The sequence below is a fragment of the Symphodus melops genome (assembly GCF_947650265.1).
Source record: "Symphodus melops genome assembly, chromosome: 11".
Lineage (NCBI taxonomy): Eukaryota > Metazoa > Chordata > Actinopteri > Labriformes > Labridae > Symphodus > Symphodus melops.
The window spans coordinates 297,113-303,477 of NC_136701.1; the positions used below are offsets into that span (position 1 = coordinate 297,113).

A 6,365-nucleotide genomic window follows, 5' to 3' on the forward strand; every position below is an offset into this window, starting at 1 on the left:
ACAGCTCTCTACACTAATTTTCAATAAAAGGTTACCCACGCTCTGAGGTAGAGTTATTTTACATATTCAAAGTTAAATATATATATATATATATATATATATATATATATATATATATATATATATATATATATATATATATATATATATATATATATATATATATAAAAAAGCCTTTTTTAGTATTTGACTTTACTTTGTCTCATCAGTTCTCATTTATTCGAGGCCCTAAAAGGCAGCACGTGCTCTCCATGGTGTAAATGAATGACCCGGGATTTACAATGTGGCCATCTAGCGGCTGCAGATAGTTTCAGGTAACGAACCTTTTCTTTTCTTTTATGAGGAGATTCTATCATGGAAATAAAACACGTTATTGAACTTCTCTTATGTGTGCTATCAGAAAGTCATTTTATATCTTTGATTTATGAAGCAGACACCAAACATGATTGTACAGGAATGTGCTAACAAAACAGTATTGGCGTTCAATTATCAATTGTAACACAACACTTTTGTGTTTGACTTACATAATCCTAAAGATTTTTAAAAGTCGATATACTTAAAGGAATGTGATGTGATTTTTTGATTGGACTCCCATATTCAGCAGAACGTGTAGTTATTGTTTGTCCACTAGATGTCAGCAAAAGTCAATCAGTTCTAAAACTGATACTAGAGGAACGCTGTATGCTCCCTGCAGCTGTTCAACTTCATTAAAAACTAGACCAGGGCTAGCTCAGAGACCGAGGGCCAATAGGAACCCGGGAGGAAGGATGCTTACCTTAAAGGGAATATTTAGTACTCTCATGATTTGGTCCACAGCAGCAGATTGATTCAACTCAAGCATGTTGACTCTACTTTAACCTCAACTTGTACTCCTAAAGTGGCGTGAACTGAGAGATAATAAAAATCCTGAACCTTTGATTATAAAGAAGACAGCTTATCTAAATGTTTTTGTTTTTTAAACAGGTCAGGGTTCAGTATGTTCTGGCCTAAACGTGACCCGATGCCCGCCTAATAAGCCGGCGGTTTAAAATCCTTTACTGATGTGACAAACCTGCTCTCACATCTTCAGGCACACCAGTCAGCACAATGCATTGGGCCCTTGTGTAGGTACGACTGAGTTTAAACAGCATGACCTGAGTATTTTACAGTGTAAAAAGGAGCACATGGTGAACCTGTCTGAGCTGTCGTCAATCACATTTAATGGAATTAGCTGATGGTGACACCAGAAAAACAACAACAAAACACTTTCAGTCCAGTGTTCAGAGCCAGAAACCAGGAAAAAGCTGGACTGCCTGACCCTTAAAAAACATTTCACATTAAAGTGCTCATACGTTACTGCTTTGAATTTAAATGTTTTCAATTTGTTTGGTTTGCACTCTCTGACTCGACGTCATTAAACACACAAATAAGTCTGTCACAGTAGAATACTCTGAACGTGAAGCATCATCACGAGGAGCATGAGGGAACTCAAACTTCACCAATAATGTCTCATGAACAAATGTTTGATGGCCGACTTTGATCCTGTCGATTTCTCACACTCCGAGTGTGTACAACTTTCAATAACTGGCATCCATTTACATTACAGTTACATTACAGTTACATTACACTTACATTACACTTACATTACAGTTACATTACAGTTACATTACACTTACATTACACTTACATTACAGTTACATTACAGTTACATTACACTTACATTACACTTACATTACAGTTACATTACAGTTACATTACAGTTACATTACACTTACATTACAGGTACATTACAGTTACATTACAGGTACATTACAGTTACATTACAGTTACATTACACTTACATTACACTTACATTACAGTTACATTACAGTTACATTACAGTTACATTACACTTACATTACAGTTACATTACAGGTACATTAAAGTTACATTACACTTACATTACACTTACATTACAGTTACATTACACTTACATTACACTTACATTAAAGGTACCTTACAGTTACATTACAGTTACATTACAGTTACATTACACTTACATTACAGGTACATTACAGTTACATTACAGGTACATTACAGTTACATTACATTTACACTACACTTACATTACAGGTACATTACAGTTACATTACAGGTACATTACAGTTACATTACAGGTACATTACACTTACATTACACTTACATTACACTTACATTACAGTTACATTACAGGTACATTACAGTTACATTACAGTTACATTACACTTACATTACACTTACATTACAGTTACATTACAGTTACATTACACTTACATTACAGTTACATTACAGCTACATTACAGTTACATTACAGTTACATTACAGGTACATTACAGTTACATTACAGTTACATTACACTTACATTACAGGTACATTACAGTTACATTACAGGTACATTACAGTTACATTACAGGTACATTACAGTTACATTACAGTTACATTACACTTACATTACAGTTACATTACAGCTACATTACAGTTACATTACAGTTACATTACAGGTACATTACAGTTACATTACAGTTACATTACACTTACATTACAGGTACATTACAGTTACATTACAGTTACATTACACTTACATTACAGGTACATTACAGCTACATTACAGTTACATTACAGTTACATTACAGGTACATTACAGTTACATTACAGTTACATTACACTTACATTACAGGTACATTACAGTTACATTACAGGTACATTACAGTTACATTACAGTTACATTACACTTACATTACACTTACATTACAGTTACATTACAGTTACATTACACTTACATTACAGTTACATTACAGGTACATTACAGTTACATTACACTTACATTACAGGTACCTTACAGTTACATTACAGGTACATTACAGTTACATTACAGGTACATTACACTTACATTACACTTACATTACAGTTACATTACAGGTACATTACAGTTACATTACACTTACATTACACTTACATTACACTTACATTACAGTTACATTACAGGTACATTACAGTTACATTACACTTACATTACACTTACATTACAGTTACATTACACTTACATTACACTTACATTAAAGGTACCTTACAGTTACATTACAGTTACATTACAGTTACATTACAGTTACATTACACTTACATTACAGGTACATTACAATTACATTACAGGTACATTACAGTTACATTACAGTTACATTACAGTTACATTACACTTACATTACAGTTACATTACAGGTACATTACACTTACATTACAGTTACATTACACTTACATTACAGGTACATTACAATTACATTACAGGTACATTACAGTTACATTACAGTTACATTACACTTACATTACAGTTACATTACAGGTACATTACACTTACATTACACTTACATTACACTTACATCACAGGTACATTACACTTACATTACACTTACATTAAAGGTACCTTACAGTTACATTACACATAGGTTACAGGTACATTACAGTTACATTACAGTTACATTACAGGTACATTACAGGTACATTAGTTACATTACACTTACATTACAGTTACATTACACATAGGTTACAGGTACATTACAGTTACATTACAGTTACATTACAGGTACATTACAGTTACATTACACTTACATTACAGTTACATTACACATAGGTTACAGGTACATTACAGGTACATTACAGTTACATTACAGGTACATTACAGTTACATTACAGGTACATTACACTTACATTACAGGTACATTACACTTACATTACAGTTACATTACAGGTACATTACAGTTACATTACAGGTACATTACAGTTACATTACAGGTACATTACAGGTACATTACAGGTACATTACACTTACATTACACTTACATTACAGTTACATTACACTTACATCACAGTTACATTACAGTTACATTACACTTACATTACAGTTACATTACAGGTACATTACAGTTACATTACAGGTACATTACAGTTACATGACAGGTACATTACAGGTACATTACAGGTACATTACAGTTACATTACAGGTACATTACACTTACATTACAGGTACATTACAGTTACATTACACTTACATTACACTTACATTACAGGTACATTACACTTACATTACACTTACATTACAGTTACATTACACTTACATTACAGTTACATTACACTTACATCACAGTTACATTACACTTACATTACAGGTACATTACAGTTACATTACACTTACATTACAGGTACATTACACTTATATTACAGTTACATTACAGTTACATTACACTTACATTACAGTTACATTACAGGTACATTACACTTACATTACAGTTACATTACACTTACATTACAGGTACATTACAATTACATTACAGGTACATTACAGTTACATTACACTTACATTACACTTACATTACAGTTACATTACAGGTACATTACACTTACATTACACTTACATTACACTTACATCACAGGTACATTACACTTACATTACACTTACATTAAAGGTACCTTACAGTTACATTACACATAGGTTACAGGTACATTACAGTTACATTACAGTTACATTACAGGTACATTACAGGTACATTAGTTACATTACACTTACATTACAGTTACATTACACATAGGTTACAGGTACATTACAGTTACATTACAGTTACATTACAGGTACATTACAGTTACATTACACTTACATTACAGTTACATTACACATAGGTTACAGGTACATTACAGGTACATTACAGTTACATTACAGGTACATTACAGTTACATTACAGGTACATTACACTTACATTACAGGTACATTACACTTACATTACAGTTACATTACAGGTACATTACAGTTACATTACAGGTACATTACAGTTACATTACAGGTACATTACAGGTACATTACAGGTACATTACACTTACATTACACTTACATTACAGTTACATTACACTTACATCACAGTTACATTACAGTTACATTACACTTACATTACAGTTACATTACAGGTACATTACAGTTACATTACAGGTACATTACAGTTACATGACAGGTACATTACAGGTACATTACAGGTACATTACAGTTACATTACAGGTACATTACACTTACATTACAGGTACATTACAGTTACATTACACTTACATTACACTTACATTACAGGTACATTACACTTACATTACACTTACATTACAGTTACATTACACTTACATTACAGTTACATTACACTTACATCACAGTTACATTACACTTACATTACAGGTACATTACAGTTACATTACACTTACATTACAGGTACATTACACTTATATTACAGTTACATTACAGTTACATTACACTTACATTACAGTTACATTACACTTACATCACAGTTACATTACAGTTACATTACAGTTACATCACAGTTACATTACACTTACATCACAGTTACATTACACGTACATTACAGTTACATTACACTTATATTACAGTTACATTACACTTACATTACAGTTACATTACACTTACATCACAGTTACATTACAGTTACATTACAGTTACATCACAGTTACATTACACTTACATCACAGTTACATTACACTGACATTACAGTTACATTACACTTATATTACAGTTACATTACACTTACATTACACTTACATTACAGTTACATTACACTTACATCACAGTTACAATACAGTTACATTACAGTTACATCACAGTTGCATTACACTTACATTACAGGTACATTACAGTTACATTACAGTTACATCACAGTTACATTACACTTACATTACAGGTACATTACAGTTACATTACAGTTACATTACAGGTACATTACAGGTACATTACACTTACATTACAGGTACATTACAGGTACATTACAGTTACATTACAGTTACATTACACTTAGATTACACTTATATTACAGTTACATCACAGTTACATTACAGTTACATTACAGTTACATTACAGGTACATTACACTTACATTACAGGTACATTACAGTTACATTACAGGTACATTACAGTTACATTACAGGTACATTACACTTACATTACAGTTACATTACAGTTACATTACAGTTACATTACAGGTGCATTACTGTTACATTACAGTTACATTACAGTTACATTACACTTACATTACAGGTACATTACAGGTACATTACAGTTACATTACAGTTACATCACAGTTACATTACACTTACATTACAGGTACATTACAGTTACATTGCAGTTACATTACAGTTACATTACACTTACATTACAGGTACATTACACTTACATTACACTTACATTACAGTTACATCACAGTTACATTACAGGTACATTACAGTTACATAACACTTACATTACAGGTACATTACACTTATATTACAGTTACATTACAGTTACATTACACTTACATTACACTTACATTACAGGTACATTACAGTTACATTACA

General features: G+C 31.7%; 1 protein-coding gene across 1 annotated transcript in view; it reads left to right on the forward strand.

Moving 5' to 3' along the window:
* LOC306832121 (uncharacterized protein) overlaps nucleotides 1-6,365 on the forward strand; it is a 250,674-nt gene that overhangs the window by 178,068 nt on the left and 66,241 nt on the right. The gene's annotated exons all lie outside the window — the stretch shown is intronic.